The sequence below is a fragment of the Somniosus microcephalus genome, chromosome 15 (assembly GCF_052327205.1).
Source record: "Somniosus microcephalus isolate GS21.2 chromosome 15, FLI_Smic_1.0, whole genome shotgun sequence".
NCBI lineage: Eukaryota > Metazoa > Chordata > Chondrichthyes > Squaliformes > Somniosidae > Somniosus > Somniosus microcephalus.
This window is the reverse complement of record NC_141001.1, coordinates 123,371,515-123,393,792: the sequence shown is the minus strand read 5'-3', so window position 1 is coordinate 123,393,792 and position 22,278 is coordinate 123,371,515.

Genomic DNA, 22,278 nt, shown 5'->3' with positions numbered 1-22,278 from the left:
CTTTGACTCAGAGGGCAGCACTCTCGCCTCAGAGTCAGAGGTTGTGGGTTCAGTCCCACTCCAGAGCACATAAATCCAGGCTGACACTCCAGTGCAGTGCTGAGGGAGCGCTGCACTGTCGGAGGGGCAGTACTGAGGGAGCGCTGCACTGTCGGAGGGGCAGTACTGAGGGACTGCTGCACTGTCGGAGGGGCAGTACTGAGGGAGCGCTGCACTGTCGGTGGGGCAGTACTGAGGGAGTGCTGCACTGTCGGAGGGGCAGTACTGAGGGAGCGCCGCACTGTCGGAGGGGCAGTACTGAGGGAGCACTGCACTGTCGGAGGGGCAGTACTGAAGGAGCACTACACTGTCGGAGGGGCAGTACTGAGGGAGTGCTGCACTGTCGGAGGGGCAGTACTGAGGGAGCACTACACTGTCGGAGGGGCAGTACTGAGGGAGTGCTGCACTGTCGGAGGGGCAGTACTGAGGGAGCGCTGCACTGTCGGAGGGGCAGTACTGAGGGAGCGCCGCACTGTCGGAGGGGCAGTACTGAGGGAGCGCTGCACTGTCGGAGGGGCAGTACTGAGGGAGCGCTGCACTGTCGGAGGGGCAGTACTGAAGGAGCACTACACTGTCGGAGGGGCAGTACTGAGGGAGTGCTGCACTGTCGGAGGGGCAGTACTGAGGGAGTGCTGCACTGTCGGAGGGGCAGTACTGAGGGAGCGCTGCACTGTCGGAGGGGCAGTACTGAGGGAGCGCCGCACTGTCGGAGGGGCAGTACTGAGGGAGCGCTGCACTGTCGGAGGGGCAGGACTGAAGGAACACTACACTGTCGGAGGGGCAGTACTGAGGGAGTGCTGCACTGTCGGAGGGGCAGTACTGAGGGAGCACTACACTGTCGGAGGGGCAGTACTGAAGGAGCACTACACTGTCGGGGGGCAGTACTGAGGGAGTGCTGCACTGTCGGAGGGGCAGTACTGAGGGAGCGCCGCACTGTCGGAGGGGCAGTACTGAGGGAGCACTGCACTGTCGGAGGGGCAGTACTGAGGGAGCGCTGCACTGTCGGAGGGGCAGTACTGAGGGAGCACTACGCTGTCGGAGGGGCAGTACTGAGGAAGCGCTGCACTGTCGGAGGGGCAGTACTGAGGGAGCGCTGCACTGTCGGAGGGGCAGTACTGAGAGAGCGCCGCACTATCAGAGGGGCAGTACTGGGGGTGTGCTGCATGGTCAGAGGGTCAGTACTGAGGGAGCGCTGCACTATCGGAGGGGCAGTACTGAGGGAGCGCCGCACTGTCAGAGGGGCATTACTGAGGGAGCGCCGCACTGTCTGAGGGGCAGTACTGAGGGAGCGCTGCACTATCGGAGGGGCAGTACTGAGGGAGCGCTGCACTGTCGGAGGGGCAGTACTGAGGGAGCGCGGCACTGCCGGAGGGGCAGTACTGAGGGAGTGCTGCACTGTAGGAGGGGTAGTACTGAGGGAGCGCTGCACTGTCGGAGGGGCAGTACTGAGGGAGCGCTGCACTATCGGAGGGGCAGTACTGAGGGAGCGCTGCACTGTCGGAGGGGCAGTACTGAGGGAGCGCGGCACTGCCGGAGGGGCAGTACTGAGGGAGTGCTGCACTGTCGGAGGGGCAGTACTGAGGGAGCGCCGCACTGTCAGAGGGGCAGTACTGAGGGAGCGCTGCACTGTCGGAGGGGCGGTACTTAAGGAGCACTACACTGTCGGAGGGGCAGTACTGAGGGAGCGCTGCACTGTCGGAGGGGCAGTACTGAGGGAGCGCTGCACTGTCGGAGGGGCGGGTACTGAAGGAGCACTACACTGTCGGAGGGGCAGTACTGAGGGAGCGCTGCACTGTCGGAGGGGCAGTACTGGAGGACGCGCTGCACTGTCGGAGGGGCAGTGCTGAGGGAGCACTGCACTTTCGGAGGGGCAGTACTGAGGGAGTGCTGCACTGTAGGAGGGGTAGTACTGAGGGAGCGCTGCACTATCGGAGGAGCAGTACTGAGGGAGCGCTGCACTGTTGGAGGGGCAGTACTGAGGGAGTGCTGCACTGTCAGAGGGGCAGTACTGAGGGAGTGCTGCACTGTCGGAGGGGCAATACTGAGGGAGCGCTGCACTGTCGGAGGGGTAGTACTGAGGGAGCGCTGCACTGTCGGTGGAGCAGTACTGAGGGAGCGCCGCACTGTCGGAGGGGCAGTACTGAGGGAGCGCCGCACTGTCGGAGGGGCAGTACTGAGGGAGCGCTGCACTGTCGGAGGGGCAGTACTGAGGGAGCACTGCACTGTCGGGGGGGTAGTACTGAGGGAGCGCTGCACTGTCAGAGGGGCAGTACTGAGGGAGTGCTGCACTGTCGGAGGGGCAGTACTGAGGGAGCACTACACTGTCGGAGGGGCAGTACTGAAGGAGCACTACACTGTCGGAGGGGCAGTACTGAGGGAGTGCTGCACTGTCGGAGGGGCAGTACTGAGGGAGCGCCGCACTGTCGGAGGGGCAGTACTGAGGGAGCGCTGCACTGTCGGAGGGGCAGTACTGAGGGAGCGCTGCACTGTCGGAGGGGCAGTACTGAGGGAGCGCCGCACTATCAGAGGGGCAGTACTGGGGGTGTGCTGCATGGTCAGAGGGTCAGTACTGAGGGAGCGCTGCACTATCGGAGGGGCAGTACTGAGGGAGCGCCGCACTGTCAGAGGGGCATTACTGAGGGAGCGCCGCACTGTCTGAGGGGCAGTACTGAGGGAGCGCTGCACTATCGGAGGGGCAGTACTGAGGGAGCGCTGCACTGTCGGAGGGGCAGTACTGAGGGAGCGCGGCACTGCCGGAGGGGCAGTACTGAGGGAGTGCTGCACTGTAGGAGGGGTAGTACTGAGGGAGCGCTGCACTGTCGGAGGGGCAGTACTGAGGGAGCGCTGCACTATCGGAGGGGCAGTACTGAGGGAGCGCTGCACTGTCGGAGGGGCAGTACTGAGGGAGCGCGGCACTGCCGGAGGGGCAGTACTGAGGGAGTGCTGCACTGCCGGAGGGGCAGTACTGAGGGAGTGCTGCACTGTCGGAGGGGCAGTACTGAGGGAGCGCCGCACTGTCAGAGGGGCAGTACTGAGGGAGCGCTGCACTGTCGGAGGGGCGGTACTTAAGGAGCACTACACTGTCGGAGGGGCAGTACTGAGGGAGCGCTGCACTGTCGGAGGGGCAGTACTGAGGGAGCGCTGCACTGTCGGAGGGGCGGTACTGAAGGAGCACTACACTGTCGGAGGGGCAGTACTGAGGGAGCGCTGCACTGTCGGAGGGGCAGTACTGGAGGACGCGCTGCACTGTCGGAGGGGCAGTGCTGAGGGAGCACTGCACTTTCGGAGGGGCAGTACTGAGGGAGTGCTGCACTGTAGGAGGGGTAGTACTGAGGGAGCGCTGCACTATCGGAGGAGCAGTACTGAGGGAGCGCTGCACTGTTGGAGGGGCAGTACTGAGGGAGTGCTGCACTGTCAGAGGGGCAGTACTGAGGGAGTGCTGCACTGTCGGAGGGGCAATACTGAGGGAGCGCTGCACTGTCGGAGGGGTAGTACTGAGGGAGTGCTGCACTGTCAGAGGGGCAGTACTGAGGGAGCGCTGCACTGTCGGTGGAGCAGTACTGAGGGAGCGCCGCACTGTCGGAGGGGCAGTACTGAGGGAGCGCCGCACTGTCGGAGGGGCAGTACTGAGGGAGCGCTGCACTGTCGGAGGGGCAGTACTGAGGGAGCACTGCACTGTCGGGGGGGTAGTACTGAGGGAGCGCTGCACTGTCAGAGGGGCAGTACTGAGGGAGTGTTGCACTGTCGGAGGGGCAGTACTGAGGGAGCACTACACTGTCGGAGGGGCAGTACTGAAGGAGCACTACACTGTCGGAGGGGCAGTACTGAGGGAGTGCTGCACTGTCGGAGGAGCAGTGCTGAGGGAGCGCCGCACTGTCGGAGGGGCAGTACTGAGGGAGCGCTGCACTGTCGGAGGGGCAGTACTGAGGGAGCGCTGCACTGTCGGAGGGGCAGTACTGAGGGAGCACTACACTGTCGGAGGGGCAGTACTGAAGAAGCGCTGCACTGTCGGAGGGGCAGTACTGAGGAAGCGCTGCACTGTCAGAGGGTCATTACTGGGGGTGTGCTGCATGGTCAGAGGGTCAGTACTGAGGGAGCGCTGCACTATCGGAGGGGCAGTACTGAGGGAGCGCCGCACTGTCAGAGGGGCATTACTGAGGGAGCGCCGCACTGTCTGAGGGGCAGTACTTTTACCACATTTATACCACATTTGCAGCTGCCAACTATTCACGGCAATGGGGAGACAGAGAACCCGACACACTGACCTGACGTGATCCCCGAGCACTGGGAACCTCGTAAAAAAGAGGGAAAAATCGTTAGGACCTGGTAAAATTTTGCTTAAATACCTTAAAGCAGCTTCTTCAGTATCTGAATTGCCTGACCCACCGCTTAGTGCTGGGCCCGCAAACCGCAGGCAGAGCCGGTACTTGGGAAATTAACAAGGAGGCGGGTTCGGAGCGGACTTTCGCCCCGCTGTCAATCACTGCCATTTTGACAGTGGACCCGCCTCCGGACCCGCCCTCTGAGCGCCGGCAAAATTCAGCCCATAATGTGGGGAAATGTGAGTTTATTCACTTTGGTAGGAATATTAAATATTGGTGTTCAGACAGATTTTGGTGTCCTCGTACAGGAAACACAGAAAGTTAGTACGCAGGTATAGCAAGCAATTAGGAAGGCAAATGGCATGTTGGCCTTGATTGCAAGGGGGCTGGAGTATAAGAGTAAGGAAGTCTTACTACAATTATACAGGGCTTTGGTGAGGCCACACCTGGAGTACTGCGCACAGTTTTGGTCTCCTTATCTGAGGAATGACATACTTGCCTTAGAGGTGGTGCAACGAAGGTTCACTAGATTGATTCCTGGGATGAGAGGGCTGTCCTATGAGGAGAGATTGAGTAGAATGGGCCGATACTCTCTGGAGTTTAGAAGAATGAGAGGTGATCTCATTGAAACTATAGTAATCTGGGATGTTATGATTAAGGTTATCCACCAGGTGGTGCTGTAGCCAATGCTGCTGCTAAGGTCAGAGGTTTGCTTCCTGTTAAGGTCAGAGGTTTGCTTCCTGTCAAGGTCAGCAAAGGTGCAATGCCTGGATGCTAGCCTGCCTGGTTGGTTCGCAGTCGTTTAATAAAGCACTCGTATTAATCCTAATACCTCGCTTCTTCGAGTCCTTGTCTCACTACATGGATTTATCACATTTGGCGATGAGGTAACTCTGAAAGGACCCTGAATAAAGAAGAAAAGTCTGCCAGGACGTTTAAACAACAAAATTACAAGCTACGGTTAGCTACCAGTTGGAAGAGAGCATGGCTGCCACGGTAGGAACGGTTTCCGCTTTTGATAGTCAAGCACAAACCTGGGAGGAATACTGTGAAGTGTTGGGTTATTTTTTCGAAGCAAATGAAATAAATTATGCCAGAAAAAGGAAAGCCATTCTGCTTAGTTCAGTGGGAAGCCAAACCTACAGTTTGATGAAGAATCTGCTCAGTCCTGAAAAGCCTGGAGACAAATCATTTGTTGAATTAGTGGCCTTGCTAAAAGAACATTTCAACCCTAAGCCTAGTGAGATTGTACAGCAGTTCAAGTTTAATTCAAGGAACAGGAAAGAGGAAGAGAGTGTAATGGGCTATGTAGCGGTGTTGCGTAAATTAGCACAAGATTGTAATTATGGGAACAATCTGAAGGAAATGCTGAGAGATAGGCTAGTTTGCGGGATAATGGACGACCGAATGCAGTGCAGATTATTATCCGAGACTGGGCTTACTTATGAAAAAGCATTGGAACTTGCTCAAGCCATAGAGACAGCGAACCGAGATGTAAAAGAAATACAGGGTTCAGATAGGGCTAATGCTACGCAAGTTGCAGGTCAGGTTGTTGTGCACAAGTTGAACATGCGTCAGAAACCACAACGTGAGCATGTGAAGGCATGTTATAGATGCAAGGGCGATCACCTGGCGAGTGAATGCTGGTTTCTGGAGGAAAAGTGCTACAAGTGTGGGAAACAAGGACACATAAAATGAGCTTGCAGGGCGAAATCACCTGTGGAGGAATCCAAACCAAAAGGGAGTGGACAGCAAAACCAAGGGAGAGAAGTGAAAAAACATGGAGCACACCACATCAGCGGGGAAGCTGAGGAAGAAGAGGACATGTTCATAATGTATAGCATGTTAGAGAACATTCCAAAAGTGGCTCCAATCACATTGCAACTGACAGTAAATGACTCTAAGGTGAACTTTGAATGGATACAGGGTGCGGCGTGACCATAATGAACAAGGCAGAGTACTCAAAATTCTGGAACCGTGCAAAAGTTCCAGAGTTAAAGCCTTGCTCCCTGCATCTTAAAACATATACAGGTGAATGAGTAGTGACATTAGGTACAGCTAATGTAACTGTGCAACACAGGGACACAGTGGAGCAGCTACCTGTAGTTATAGTATCGGGTACCGGACCAAACCTGTTAGGTCGGGGCTGGATAAAAGAACTTAAATTAGACTGGGGAGCAGTACATCAAATAGATGCGGGCATGACTTTGCAAGAAGTGTTGAGTGAACATGAGAATGTGTTCAAGGAGGAACTTGGCACATTTAATGGCCCCCCAGCTAAGATTTATGTAGACAAGGAGGCACCGCCAAGGTTTTTTAAACAACGACCTGTACCTTATGCCATGAAACCAAAGGTAGAGGTTGAGCTTGACCGTCTATTGAGAGAGAACATACTGGAGCCAGTGAAATGTTCGGAATGGGCAGCTCACATAGTACCTGTTTTAAAACCGGACAATTCGGTAAGACTCTGTGGAGACTATAAATTGACAGTCAATCGGGTGTCCAAACTAGAGCAGTATCTGATTCCCAAAACAGAGGATCTCTTTGCAAACCTGGCTGGAGGAAAGAAATTCACAAAGTTGGATATGAGTCATGCCTACTTGCAGATTACACTGGATGACGAATCAAAGAAGTATGTCACCATAAATACACACAAGGGCTTGTTTACATATAACCGCTTACCGTTTGGTGTCTCATCTAGTCCAGCTATCTTCCAGAGGACAATCGAAGGTGAACTGCAAGGGATTCCACATGTTTCCATCTATCTGGATGACATTCTGGTGACGGGAAGAACCGACCAGGGGCATCTGAGCACTCTGAGAGAGGTACTACAGAGATTGGAGAGAGCAGGATTCCGGCTCAAGAGGAGTAAGTGCACTTTCCTGGGGAATGAGGCAGTGTTCCTGGGACACAGAGTGGACACCACCGGGCTCCATCCACTCAAGGAGGAGGTTCAAGCACTGCAGGACGCCCCTGCTCCTACAAATGTGGCTGAGTTAAAAGCTTACCTGGGACTGCTGAACTATTATAACAGGTTTTTACCAAACTTGTCAACTGTGTTAGCACCTCTTCACAAACTACTGTGCAAGGAGACACAGTGGCAGTGGGGAGAGGAGCAGGGGGTTTCATTTGAACAGTCCAAGAAACTGATGCTGTCTTCGGATGTGCTGGTTCACTACAATGCAGAGAAAGACATCATTCTCTCTTGTGACGCTTCACCTTACGGGGTGGGGGCAGTTCTTTCACACTGCATGGAAGATGGAACTGAAAGACCAATAGGGTTTATGTCCCGAAATCTAACACCAGCGGAAAAAAACTATTCCCAGTTAGACAAAGAGGGGTTAGCAGTAATGTTTGGGTTACAGAGGTTCCACAAGTACATATATGGCAGGAAGTTCACCATATGCACCGATCATAAACCTCTTCTCTCTCTTTTCAATGAAATGAAAGTAGTTCCACAGATGGTGTCACCCGGGATCCAGAGGTGGGCAGTGATGTCGAGGGCATATGAGTATGTCATCGCCTACAAGGTGGGCAAGTACCATGGGAACGCAGATGCCTTGAGCCATCTTCCACTGCCAGGCACACCTATCCATGCAGCTCCAGAGGACAGAGTTTTGATGTTGGAGGACGCTGACACGGCACTTGTGACTGCAGAGTAAGTAAGAACATGGACAGGTAAAGATCCAGTACTGTCTAGAGTTCGAGAATATGTGGTGAGGGGATGGCCACAGCATCCGGAAGGGGCTGACTTCACACCCTACAGTGTCAGGAAAACAGAGCTGAGTGTGCAGGATGGTTGCGTGTTGTGGGGAGCACAAGTGATTATTCCACAGCCAGCACGACAGTCTATCCTAGAGCAACTACATCAGTGTCATCCTGGGGTCCCGTGTATGAAAACCTTGGCTAGGAGTTACTTGTGGTGGCCAAAGCTAGATGAGGAGATAGAAAATCTAATCAAGACATGCAGCACTTGTCAGGAACACCGGAAGGCACCAGCAGCGGCTCCTCTCCAGCCCTGGGAGTGGCCGGATAAACCATGGAGAAGATTGCACTTAGATTATGCGGGTCCATTCATGGGGAAGATGTTCCTCATAATCATTGATGCACATTCCAAATGGATAGATGTTTATCCTGTAAATTCTGCTTCCGCCACTACTACTATAGACTGCCTGCGTCAGAGCTTCAGTAATCAAGGGCTACCGGAGATCGTGGTAAGTGACAATGCCACTTGTTTTGTGAGTACAGAGACAAAAGAGTTCTTGAGAAAAAATGGCATAGTGCAGGTGACCTCGGCTCCATATCATCCGTCCTCGAATGGACTTGCGGAGAGAGCCATACAAACATTTAAGGAGATGATGAAAAAAGGTGCAGAAGGGAGTTTAGCAGCAAAAGTGTCACGGGTTCTGTTCAGCTACAGAATAACACCTCAATCCACCACCGGACTCTCTCCTGCTGAGATGTTATTAGGTCGTAGACTACGCTCCACTCTTGACCTTGTCCACCCAGACCTAAAAAGGAAAATGGAAAACAGACAAAACAAACAAAAAGAGAACCATGACAAAAGAACAAAGAGCCGAAGTTTTGGAGAAGGAGATGCGGTCCTTACCAGGAATTTCAGTTATGGACCAAAGTGGATTCCTGGCTTCATCGACTCAATGACAGGTCCAGTATCATACAAGGTCATGTTGGGTGATGGTAGGGTAGCACGCAGACATGTAGATCAGATACTTCCCAGACAAGGGGAAATTGAAATGAAGGTTCCAGATGCAATGACTGAAGACAGGGTTGCCCCCGGTTATCCAAGTGCATCTGTGGTGCCACCACCAGGGACAGAGACAATTCCACAGGAACCCATTCGTCAAGAGGAAACCATCGTTGCAGAGTCAGATACTCCGAGCACTGCTCAGGAGCAGCTGGTGGCTTCACCACAAACAAGCAGGGACTTTACTGTTAGACGTTCACAAAGGACTCGCAAGCCACCAGAGAGATTGATACTGAACTGTTAGATTCATCAAGTATGGAACATGATGAATGGAGACTCCTTATGTGACCCTCAGGAAGGGTTGTTTGTTAAGAAATTCATACTGAAATCTTAAGGGGGGAGGGATATAGTAATCTGGGATGTTATGATTAAGGTTATCCACCAGGTGGTGCTGTAGCCAATGCTACTGCTAAGGTCAGAGGTTTGCTTCCTGTTAAGGTCAGAGGTTTGCTTCCTGTCAAGGTCAGCAAAGGTGCAATGCCTGGATGCAAGCCTGCCTGGTTGGTTCGCAGTCGTTTAATAAAGCACTCGTATTAATCCTAATACCTTGCTTCTTCGAGTCCTTGTCTCACTACATGGATTTATCACAGAAACATATAAGATTCTGAAGGGGATTGACAGGGTAGATGCTGAGAGGTTGTTTCCCCTGGCTGGAGTGTCTAGAACTAGGGGGTATAGTCTCAGGATAAGGGGTCGGCCATTTAAGACCGAGATGAGGAGGAATTTCTTCACTCAGAGGGTTGTGAATCTTTGGAATTCTCTGCCCCAGAGGGCTGTGGATGCTGAGTTTTTTGGACTCTAGGGGAATCAAGGGATATGGGGATAGGACGGGAAAGTGGAGTTGAGGTCGAAGATCAGCCATGATCTTATTGAATGGTGGAGCAGGCTCGAGGGGCCGTGTGGTGGAGCAGGCTCGAGGGGCCATGAGGCGGAGCAGGCTCGAGGGGCCGTGTGGCGGAGCAGGCTCGAGGGGCCGTGTGGCGGAGCAGGCTCGAGGGGCCGTGAGGCGGAGCAGGCTCGAGGGGCCGTGAGGCGGAGCAGGCTCGAGGGGCCGTGTGGCGGAGCAGGCTCGAGGGGCCGTGTGGTGGAGCAGGCTCGAGGGGCCGTGTGGTGGAGCAGGCTCGAGGGGCCGTGAGGCGGAGCAGGCTCGAGGGGCCGTGTGGTGGAGCAGGCTCGAGGGGCCGTGTGGCGGAGCAGGCTCGAGGGGCCGTGTGGTGGAGCAGGCTCGAGGGGCCGTGTGGTGGAGCAGGCTCGAGGGGCCGTGTGGCCGACTCCTGCTCCTGTTTCTTGCGTTCTTGTGAGTGGGACTAACTGGATATCTCTTCAAAAGAGCCGGCGCGGACTCGATGGGCCGAATGGCCGCCTTCTGTGGTTTCCTATTCTATGATTCTATAAGTAACAATTGAGCACTCCTGTAAAAGCCATTTATCCGCTGTCTAATGGAAGCTTTGCTATGCTGGGACACTAATCGATGCAACCTGCTGCTCTAATTGTGTCCAGTTATATGATCCACTGAATTATTATTAAAATATACAATCGATAGGGTTTTTTTTCTTTGTCTCTCGCTGCTTATCCAGTTCATCAATCTTCAAACATTTCCGGGATGTGGCTGGTACTCATTAATGGGTCTGTGAAGGCTGGAGCTGAGTAGCCTTCAGTGCAATCAAATGAGAGACAGAGACAGAGACATCTCCAGCCATTCCATCATAAGGAAGGCACTGATTGTAGCTGTGAGCTCCTGAGTCACTCCAGGTAAGGTCCCTTTCCTTTATAGAATCTCCCAGGTCCAGGACTGAATATTTCTCACAATTGCCCAAGGCATGAATAGCAGCTTAAAATTAAATAACCCCCCCTCCCCATATACCCATAACACAATCGGTAAAAGCCAGGACTAATTTGGCCCATTGGGTGACTAGAGGGAGGGTGTGGCTCGGCCAGGAAGGGCTGAGTGAGTGAGTGAGGTTTGCTGAGGGTTGCTAGGGATTAGTTGCACGATCACATTATACCCGACTAAAGGGGGTGTTTAACAAACAGCAGCTTCCCGGAATGTGTCTGATTGTGTTGGGAGTGACATTTGTGGAATGAATGCGGAGTTGGACAATAGGAGTTGGGATTCTTCACTGTTGCAGGTTGCAGTTCCCGGTGAAAGGCTGGGGAGTGGGATTGTTTGCTGGGAGTGGGATTGTTTGCTGCGAGTGGATTGTTTGCTGGGAGTGGGATTGTTTGCTGGGAGTGGGATTGTTTGCTGGGAGTGGGATTGTTTGCTGGGAGTGGGATTGTTTGCTGGGAGTGGATTGTTTGCTGGGAGTGGGATTGTTTGCTGGGATTTGGCTTGTTTGCTGGGAGTGGGATTGTTGCTGGGAGTGGGATTGTTTGCTGGGAGTGGGATTGTTTGCTGGGAGTGGGCTTGTGTCTGGGAATGGGATTGTTTGATGGGGGTGGGATTGTTTGCTGGGAGTGGGCTTGTTTGCTGGGAATGGGATTGTTTACTGTGAGTGGGATTGTTGCTGGGAGTGGGATTGTTTGCTGGGAGTGTGATTGTTTGCTGGGAGTGTGATTGTTTGCTGGGAGTGGGATTGTATGCTGGGAGTGGGATTGTTGCTGGGAGTGGGATTGTTTGCTGGGAGTGGGATTGTTTGCTGGGAGTGGGATTGTTTGCTGGGAGTGGGATTGTTTGCTGGGAGTGGGATTGTTTGCTGGGAGTGGGATTGTTTGCTGGGAGTGGGATTGTTTGCTGGGAGTTGGCTTGTTTGCTGGGAATGGGATTGATGCTGTGAGTGGGAGTGTCTGCTGGGAGTGGGCTTGTTTGCTGGGAGTAGGCTTGTTTGCTGGGAGTGGGATTGTTGTTGGGAGTGAGCTTATTTGCTGGGAGTGGGATTGATGCTGGGAGTGGGATTGTTGTTGGGAGTGAGCTTATTTGCTGGGAGTGAGCTTGTTGCTGGGAGTGGGATTGTTTGCTGGGAGTGGGATTGTTTGCTGGGAGTGGGATTGTTTGCTGGGATTGGGCTTGTTTGCTGGGAGTGGGATTATTTGCTGGGATGGGATTGTTTGCTGGGAGTGAGCATGTTGCTGGGAATGGGATTGTTTGCTGGGATTGGGATTGTTGCTGGGAGTGGGCTTGTCTGCTGGGAGTGGGATTATTTGCTGGGAATGGGATTGTTTGCTGGGATGGGATTGTTTGCTGGGAGTGAGCATGTTGCTGGGAGTGGGATTGTTTGCTGGGAGTGGGATTGTTTGCTGGGAATGGAATTGTTTGCTGGGAATGGGATTCTTTGCTGGGAGTGAGCTTGTTGCTGGGAGTGGGATTGTTTGCTGGGAGTGGGATTGTTTGCTGGGAATGGGATTGTTTGCTGGGAGTGGGAGTGTTTGCTGGGAGTGGGCTTGTTTGATGGGAGTGGGATTGTTTGCTGGGAGTGGGATTGTTTGCTGGGAGTGGGATTGGTTGCTGGGAATGGGATTGTTGCAGGGATTTGGCTTGTTTGCTGGGAGTGAGCTTGTTGCTGGGAGTGGGATTGTTTGCTGGGAGTGGGATTGTTTGCTGGGAGTGGGCTTGTGTCTGGGAATGGGATAGTTTGCTGGGAATGGGATAGTTTGCTGGGAGTGGGATTGTTTGCTGGGAGTGGGATTGTTTGCTGGGAGTGGGATTGTTTGCTGGGAGTGGGCTTGTGTCTGGGAATGGGATAGTTTGCTGGGAATGGGATTGTTTGCTGGGAGTGAGCTTGTTGCTGGGAGTGGGATTGTTTGCTGGGAGTGGGATTGTTTGCTGGGAGTGGGCTTGTGTCTGGGAATGGGATAGTTTGCTGGGAATGGGATAGTTTGCTGGGAGTGGGATTGTTTGCTGGGAGTGGGATTGTTTGCTGGGAGTGGGATTGTTTGCTGGGAGTGGGCTTGTGTCTGGGAATGGGATAGTTTGCTGGGAGTGGGATTGTTTGCTGGGAGTGGGATTGTTTGCTGGGAGTGGGATTGTTTGCTGGGAGTGGGCTTGTGTCTGGGAATGGGATAGTTTGCTGGGAATGGGATTGTTTGCTGGGATTGGGATTGTTTGCTGGGAGTGGGCTTGTTTGCTGGGAGTGGGATTGTTTGCGGGAAGTGGGATTGTTTGTTGGGAGTGGGATTGTTTGCTGGGAGTGGGATTGTTTGCGGGAAGTGGGATTGTTTGCTGGGAGTGGGATTGTTTGCGGGAAGTCGGATTGTTTGTTGGGAGTGGGTTTGTGTCTGGGAATGGGATTGTTTGATGGGAGTGGGATTGTTTGCTGGGAGTGGGATTGTTTACTGGGAGTGGGATTGTTTGCTGGGAATGGGATTGTTTGCGGGAAGTGGGATTGTTTGTTGGGAGTGGGTTTGTGTCTGGGAATGGGATTGTTTGCTGGGAGTGGGATTGTTTGCTGGGAGTGGGATTGTTTGCTGGGAGTGGGATTGTTTGCTGGGAGTGGGATTGTTTGCTGGGAATGGGATTGTTGCGGGGATTGGGCTTGTTTGCTGGGAGTGGGATTGTTTGCTGGGAGTGGACCTGTTTGCTGGGAGTGGGATTGTTTGCTGGGAGTGGGATTATTTGCTGGGAGTGGGATTGTTTGCTGGGAGTGGGATTATTTGCTGGGAGTGGGATTGTTTGCTGGGAATGGGATTGTTGCGGGGATTGGGCTTGTTTGCTGGGAGTGGGATTGTTTGCTGGGAGTGGACCTGTTTGCTGGGAGTGGGATTGTTTGCTGGGAGTGGGATTATTTGCTGGGAGTGGGATTGTTTGCTGGAAGTGGGATTGTTTGCTGGGAGTGGGATCGTTTACTGGGAGTGGGATCGTTTGCTGGGAGTGGGATTGTTTGCTGGGAGTGGGATTGTTTGCTGGGAGTGGGATTGTTTGCTGGGAGTGGGATCGTTTGCTGGGAGTGGGATCGTTTGCTGGGAGTGGGATTGTGTGCCGGGAGTGGGATTGTTTGCTGGGATTGGGCTTGTTTGCTGGGAGTGGGATTGTTTGCTGGGAGTGGGATTGTTTGCTGGGAGTGGGCTTGTGTCTGGGAATGGGATAGTTTGCTGGGAGTGGGATTGCTTGCTGGGAGTGGGATTGTTTGCTGGAAGAGGGATTGTTTGCTGGGAGTGGGCTTGTTTGCTGGGAATGGGATTGATGCTGTGAGTGGGAGTGTCTGCTGGGAGTGGGAGTGTCTGCTGGGAGTGGGCTTGTTTGCTGGGAATGGGATTGTTTGCTGGGAGTGGGATTATTTGCTGGGAGTGGGATTGTATGCTGGGAGTGGGATTGTTGCTGGGAGTGGGATTGTTTGCTGGGAGTGGGATTGTTTGCTGGGAGTGGGATTGTTTGCTGGGAGTGGGATTGTTTGCTGGGAGTGGGATTGTTTGCTGGGAGTGGGATTGTTTGCTGGGAGTGGGATTGTTTGCTGGGAGTTGGCTTGTTTGCTGGGAATGGGATTGATGCTGTGAGTGGGAGTGTCTGCTGGGAGTGGGCTTGTTTGCTGGGAGTAGGCTTGTTTGCTGGGAGTGGGATTGTTGTTGGGAGTGAGCTTATTTGCTGGGAGTGGGATTGATGCTGGGAGTGGGATTGTTGTTGGGAGTGAGCTTATTTGCTGGGAGTGAGCTTGTTGCTGGGAGTGGGATTGTTTGCTGGGAGTGGGATTGTTTGCTGGGAGTGGGATTGTTTGCTGGGATTGGGCTTGTTTGCTGGGAGTGGGATTATTTGCTGGGATGGGATTGTTTGCTGGGAGTGAGCATGTTGCTGGGAATGGGATTGTTTGCTGGGATTGGGATTGTTGCTGGGAGTGGGCTTGTCTGCTGGGAGTGGGATTATTTGCTGGGAATGGGATTGTTTGCTGGGATGGGATTGTTTGCTGGGAGTGAGCATGTTGCTGGGAGTGGGATTGTTTGCTGGGAGTGGGATTGTTTGCTGGGAATGGAATTGTTTGCTGGGAATGGGATTCTTTGCTGGGAGTGAGCTTGTTGCTGGGAGTGGGATTGTTTGCTGGGAGTGGGATTGTTTGCTGGGAATGGGATTGTTTGCTGGGAGTGGGAGTGTTTGCTGGGAGTGGGCTTGTTTGATGGGAGTGGGATTGTTTGCTGGGAGTGGGATTGTTTGCTGGGAGTGGGATTGGTTGCTGGGAATGGGATTGTTGCAGGGATTTGGCTTGTTTGCTGGGAGTGAGCTTGTTGCTGGGAGTGGGATTGTTTGCTGGGAGTGGGATTGTTTGCTGGGAGTGGGCTTGTGTCTGGGAATGGGATAGTTTGCTGGGAATGGGATAGTTTGCTGGGAGTGGGATTGTTTGCTGGGAGTGGGATTGTTTGCTGGGAGTGGGATTGTTTGCTGGGAGTGGGCTTGTGTCTGGGAATGGGATAGTTTGCTGGGAATGGGATTGTTTGCTGGGAGTGAGCTTGTTGCTGGGAGTGGGATTGTTTGCTGGGAGTGGGATTGTTTGCTGGGAGTGGGCTTGTGTCTGGGAATGGGATAGTTTGCTGGGAATGGGATAGTTTGCTGGGAGTGGGATTGTTTGCTGGGAGTGGGATTGTTTGCTGGGAGTGGGATTGTTTGCTGGGAGTGGGCTTGTGTCTGGGAATGGGATAGTTTGCTGGGAGTGGGATTGTTTGCTGGGAGTGGGATTGTTTGCTGGGAGTGGGATTGTTTGCTGGGAGTGGGCTTGTGTCTGGGAATGGGATAGTTTGCTGGGAATGGGATTGTTTGCTGGGATTGGGATTGTTTGCTGGGAGTGGGCTTGTTTGCTGGGAGTGGGATTGTTTGCGGGAAGTGGGATTGTTTGTTGGGAGTGGGATTGTTTGCTGGGAGTGGGATTGTTTGTGGGAAGTGGGATTGTTTGCTGGGAGTGGGATTGTTTGCGGGAAGTCGGATTGTTTGTTGGGAGTGGGTTTGTGTCTGGGAATGGGATTGTTTGATGGGAGTGGGATTGTTTGCTGGGAGTGGGATTGTTTACTGGGAGTGGGATTGTTTGCTGGGAATGGGATTGTTTGCGGGAAGTGGGATTGTTTGTTGGGAGTGGGTTTGTGTCTGGGAATGGGATTGTTTGCTGGGAGTGGGATTGTTTGCTGGGAGTGGGATTGTTTGCTGGGAGTGGGATTGTTTGCTGGGAGTGGGATTGTTTGCTGGGAATGGGATTGTTGCGGGGATTGGGCTTGTTTGCTGGGAGTGGGATTGTTTGCTGGGAGTGGACCTGTTTGCTGGGAGTGGGATTGTTTGCTGGGAGTGGGATTATTTGCTGGGAGTGGGATTGTTTGCTGGGAGTGGGATTATTTGCTGGGAGTGGGATTGTTTGCTGGGAATGGGATTGTTGCGGGGATTGGGCTTGTTTGCTGGGAGTGGGATTGTTTGCTGGGAGTGGACCTGTTTGCTGGGAGTGGGATTGTTTGCTGGGAGTGGGATTATTTGCTGGGAGTGGGATTGTTTGCTGGAAGTGGGATTGTTTGCTGGGAGTGGGATCGTTTACTGGGAGTGGGATCGTTTGCTGGGAGTGGGATTGTTTGCTGGGAGTGGGATTGTTTGCTGGGAGTGGGATTGTTTGCTGGGAGTGGGATCGTTTGCTGGGAGTGGGATCGTTTGCTGGGAGTGGGATTGTGTGCCGGGAGTGGGATTGTTTGCTGGGATTGGGCTTGTTTGCTGGGAGTGGGATTGTTTGCTGGGAGTGGGATTGTTTGCTGGGAGTGGGCTTGTGTCTGGGAATGGGATAGTTTGCTGGGAGTGGGATTGCTTGCTGGGAGTGGGATTGTTTGCTGGAAGAGGGATTGTTTGCTGGGAGTGGGCTTGTTTGCTGGGAATGGGATTGATGCTGTGAGTGGGAGTGTCTGCTGGGAGTGGGAGTGTCTGCTGGGAGTGGGCTTGTTTGCTGGGAATGGGATTGTTTGCTGGGAGTGGGATTATTTGCTGGGAGTGGGATTGTTTGCTGGGAGTGGGATTGATGCTGGGAGTGGGATTGTTTGCTGGGAATGAGATTGTTTGCTGGGATGGGATTGTTTGCTGGGAGTGAGCTTGTTGCTGGGAATGGGATTGTTTGCTGGGAGTGGGCTTGTTTGCTGGGAGAGGGATTGTTTGCTGGGAGTGGGCTTGTTTGCTGGGAGTAGGATTGTTTGCTGGGAGTGGGATTGTTTGCTGGGATTGGGCTTGTTTGCTGGGAGTGGGATTGTTTGCTGGGAGTGCGATTGTTTGCTGGGTGTGGGCTTGTTTGCTGGGATTGGGATTGTTTGCTGGGAATGGGATTGTTTGCTGGGAGTGGGATTGTTTGCTGGGAGTGGGCTTGTGTCTGGGAATGGGATTGTTTGATGGGAGTGGGATTGTTTGCTGGGGGTGGGATTGTTTGCTGGGAGTGGGCTTGTTTGCTGGGAGTGGACCTCTTTGCTGGGAGTGGGATTGTTGCTGGGAGTGGGATTGTTTGCTGGGAGTAGGATTGTTTGCTGGGAGTGGGATTGTTTGCTGGGATTGGGCTTGTTTGCTGGGAGTGGGATTGTTTGCTGGGAGTGCGATTGTTTGCTGGGTGTGGGCTTGTTTGCTGGGATTGGGATTGTTTGCTGGGAATGGGATTGTTTGCTGGGAGTGGGATTGTTTGCTGGGAGTGGGCTTGTGTCTGGGAATGGGATTGTTTGATGGGAGTGGGATTGTTTGCTGGGGGTGGGATTGTTTGCTGGGAGTGGGCTTGTTTGCTGGGAATGGGATTGTTTACTGTGAGTGGGATTGTTGTTGGGAGTGTGATTGTTTGCTGGGAGTGGGATTGTATGCTGGGAGTGGGATTGTTTGCTGGGAGTGGGATTGTATGCTGGGAGTGGGATTGTTTGCTGGGAGTGGGATTGTTTGCTGGAAGAGGGATTGTTTGCTGGGAGTTGGCTTGTTTGCTGGGAATGGGATTGATGCTGTGAGTGGGAGTGTCTGCTGGGAGTGGGCTTGTTTGCTGGGAGTAGGCTTGTTTGCTGGGAATGGGATTGTTTGCTGGGAGTGGGATTATTTGCTGGGAGTGGGATTGTTTGCTGGGAGTGGGATTGATGCTGGGAGTTGGATTGTTTGCTGGGATGGGATTGTTTGCTGGGAGTGAGCTTGTTGCTGGGAATGGGATTGTTTGCTGGGAGTGGGCTTGTTTGCTGGGAGAGGGATTGTTTGCTGGGAGTGGGATTGTTTGCTGGGAGTGGGATTGTTGTTGGGAGTGAGCTTGTTTGCTGGGAGTGGGCTTGTTGCTGGGAGTGGGATTGTTTGCTGGGAGTGGGATTGTTTGCTGGGACTGGGATTGTTTGCTGGGAGTGGGACTGTTTGCTGGGAGTGGGTTTGTTGCTGGGAGTGGGATTGTTTGCTGGGAGTGGGATTGTTTGCTGGGAGTAGGCTTGTTTGCTGGGAGTGGGATTGTTTGCTGGGATTGGGCTTGTTTGCTGGGAGTGGGATTATTTGCTGGGATGGGATTGTTTGCTGGGAGTGAGCATGTTGCTGGGAATGGGATTGTTTGCTGGGGTTGGGATTGTTGCTGGGAGTGGGCTTGTCTGCTGGGAGTGGGATTATTTGCTGGGAATGGGATTGTTTGCTGGGATGGGATTGTTTGCTGGGAGTGAGCATGTTGCTGGGAATGGGATTGTTTGCTGGGAGTGGGATTGTTTGCTGGGAGTGAGCTTGTTTGCTGGGAGTGGGATTGTTTGCTGGGAGTGGGATTATTTGCTGGGAATGGGATTGTTTGCTGGGATGGGATTGTTTACTGGGAGTGAGCATGTTGCTGGGAATGGGATTGTTTGCTGGGAGTGGGATTGTTTGCTGGGAGTGAGCTTGTTTGCTGGGAGTGGGATTGTTTGCTGGGAGTGGAATTGTGTGCCGGGAGTGGGATTGTTTGCTGGGAATGGGATTGTTTGCTGGGAGTAGGATTGTTTGCTGGGAGTGAGATTGTTTGCTGGGAGTGGGATTGTTTGCTGGGAGTGGAATTGTTGTTGGGAGTGAGCTTGTTTGCTGGGAGTGGGCTTGTTGCTGGGAGTGGACCTCTTTGCTGGGAGTGGGATTGTTTGCTGGGACTGGGATTGTTTGCTGGGAGTGAGCTTGTTTGCTGGGAGTGGGTTTGTTGCTGGGAGTGGGATTGTTCGCTGGGAGTGGGATTGTTTGCTGGGAGTAGGATTGTTTGCTGGGAGTGGGATTGTTTGCTGGGATTGGGCTTGTTTGCTGGGAGTGGGATTATTTGCTGGGATGGGATTGTTTGCTGGGAGTGAGCATGTTGCTGGGAATGGGATTGTTTGCTGGGAGTGCGATTGTTTGCTGGGAGTGGGCTTGTTTGCTGGGATTGGGATTGTTTGCTGGGAATGGGATTGTTTGCTGGGAGTGGGATTGTTTGCTGGGAGTGGGCTTGTGTCTGGGAATGGGATTGTTTGATGGGAGTGGGATTGTTTGCTGGGGGTGGGATTGTTTGCTGGGAGTGGGCTTGTTTGCTGGGAATGGGATTGTTTACTGTGAGTGGGATTGTTGCTGGGAGTGTGATTGTTTGCTGGGAGTGGGATTGTATGCTGGGAGTGGGATTGTTTGCTGGGAGTGGGATTGTATGCTGGGAGTGGGATTGTTTGCTGGGAGTGGGATTGTTTGCTGGAAGAGGGATTGTTTGCTGGGAGTTGGCTTGTTTGCTGGGAATGGGATTGATGCTGTGAGTGGGAGTGTCTGCTGGGAGTGGGCTTGTTTGCTGGGAGTAGGCTTGTTTGCTGGGAATGGGATTGTTTGCTGGGAGTGGGATTATTTGCTGGGAGTGGGATTGTTTGCTGGGAGTGGGATTGATGCTGGGATTTGGATTGTTTGCTGGGAATGAGATTGTTTGCTGGGATGGGATTGTTTGCTGGGAGTGAGCTTGTTGGTGGGAATGGGATTGTTTGCTGGGAGTGGGCTTGTTTGCTGGGAGAGGGATTGTTTGCTGGGAGTGGGATTGTTTGCTGGGAGTGGGATTGTTTGCTGGGAGTGGGATTGTTTGCTGGGAGTGGGCTTGTTTGCTGGGAGTAGGCTTGTTTGCTGGGAGTGGGATTGTTTGCTGGGAGTGGGATTGTTTGCTGGGAGTGGGATTGTTTGCTGGGAGTGGGATTGTTGTTGGGAGTGAGCTTGTTTGCTGGGAGTGGGGTTGTTGCTGGGAGTGGACCTCTTTGCTGGGAGTGGGATTGTTTGCTGGGACTGGGATTGTTTGCTGGGAGTGGGATTGTTGCTGGGAGTGGGATTGTTTGCTGGGAGTGGGATTGTTTGCTGGGAGTGGGATTGTTTGCTGGGAGTAGGCTTGTTTGCTGGGAGTGGGATTGTTTGCTGGGATTGGGCTTGTTTGCTGGGAGTGGGATTATTTGCTGGGATGGGATTGTTTGCTGGGAGTGAGCATGTTGCTGGGAATGGGATTGTTTGCTGGGGTTGGGATTGTTGCTGGGAGTGGGCTTGTCTGCTGGGAGTGGGATTATTTGCTGGGAATGGGATTGTTTGCTGGGATGGGATTGTTTGCTGGGAGTGAGCATGTTGCTGGGAATGGGATTGTTTGCTGGGAGTGGGATTGTTTGCTGGGAGTGAGCTTGTTTGCTGGGAGTAGGATTGTTTGCTGGGAGTGAGATTGTTTGCTGGGAGTGGGATTGTTTGCTGGGATTCAGCTTGTTGCTGGGAGTGGGATTGTTTGCTGGGAATGGAATTGTTTGCTGGGAGTGGGATTCTTTGCTGGGAGTGGGTTGTTTGCTGGGAGTGGGATGGATGCTGGGAGTGGGCTTGTTTGCTGGGAATGGGATTGTTTGCTGGGAGTGGGAGTGTTTGCTGGGAGTGGGCTTGTTTGATGGGAGTGGGATTGTTTGCTGGGAGTGGGATTGTTTGCTGGGAGTGGGATTGTTTGCAGGGAGTGGGATTGTTTGCTGGGAGTGGGATGGATGCTGGGAGTGGGCTTGTTTGCTGGGAGTGGGATTGGTTGCTGGAAATGGGATTGTTGCAGGGATTGGGCTTGTTTGCTGGGAGTGAGCTTGTTGCTGGGAGTGGGATTTTGCTGGGAATGGGATTGTTTGATGGGAGTGGGATTGTTTGCTGGGAGTGGGATTGTTTGCTGGGAGTGGGCTTGTTTGCTGGGAATGTGATTGTTTACTGGGAGTGGGATTGTTGCTGGGAATGGGATTGTTTGCTGGGAGTGGGAGTGTTTGCTGGGAGTGGGATGGATGCTGGGAGTGGGCTTGTTTGCTGGGAGTGGGATTGGTTGCTGGGAATGGGATTGTTGCAGGGATTGGGCTTGTTTGCTGGGAGTGAGCTTGTTGCTGGGAGTGGGATTTTGCTGGGAGTGGGATTGTTTGCTGGGAGTGGGATTGTTTGCTGGGAGTGGGATTGTTTGCTGGGAGTGGGCTTGTTTGCTGGGAGTGGGCTTGTGTCTGGGAATGGGATAGTTTGCTGGGAGTGGGATTGTTTGCTGGGAGTGCGATTGTTTGCTGGGAGTGGGCTTGTGTCTGGGAATGGGATAGTTTGCTGGGATTGGGATTGTTTGCTGGGAGTGGGCTTGTTTGCTGGGTGTGGCATTGTTTGCTGGGAGTGCGATTGTTTGCTGGGAGTGGGCTTGTTTGCTGGGATTGGGATTGTTTGCTGGGAATGGGATTGTTTGCGGGAAGTGGGATTGTTTGTTGGGAGTGGGCTTTTGTCTGGGAATGGGATTGTTTGATGGGAGTGGGATTGTTGCTGGGAGTGTGATTGTTTCCTGGGAGTGGGATTGTATGCTGGGAGTGGGATTGTTTGCTGGGAGTGGGATTGTTTGCTGGGAATGGGATTGATGCTGCGAGTGGGAGTGTCTGCTGGGAGTGGGCTTGTTTGCTGGGAGTAGGCTTGTTTGCTGGGAATGGGATTGTTTGCTGGGAGTGGGATTATTTGCTGGGAGTGGGATTGTTTGCTGGGAGTGGGATTGATGCTGGGAGTGGGATTGTTTGCTGGGAGTGAGCTTGTTGCTGGGATGGGAGTGTCTGCTGGGAGTGGGCTTGTTTGCTGGGAGTAGGCTTGTTTGCTGGGAATGGGATTGTTTGCTGGGAGTGGGATTATTTGCTGGGAGTGGGATTGTTTGCTGGGAGTGGGATTGATGCTGGGAGTGGGATTGTTTGCTGGGAGTGAGCTTGTTGCTGGGATGGGATTGTTTGCTGGGAGTGAGCTTGTTTGCTCGGAGAGGGGTTGTTTGCTGGGAGTGGGATTGTTTGCTGGGAGTGGGATTGTTGTTGGGAGTG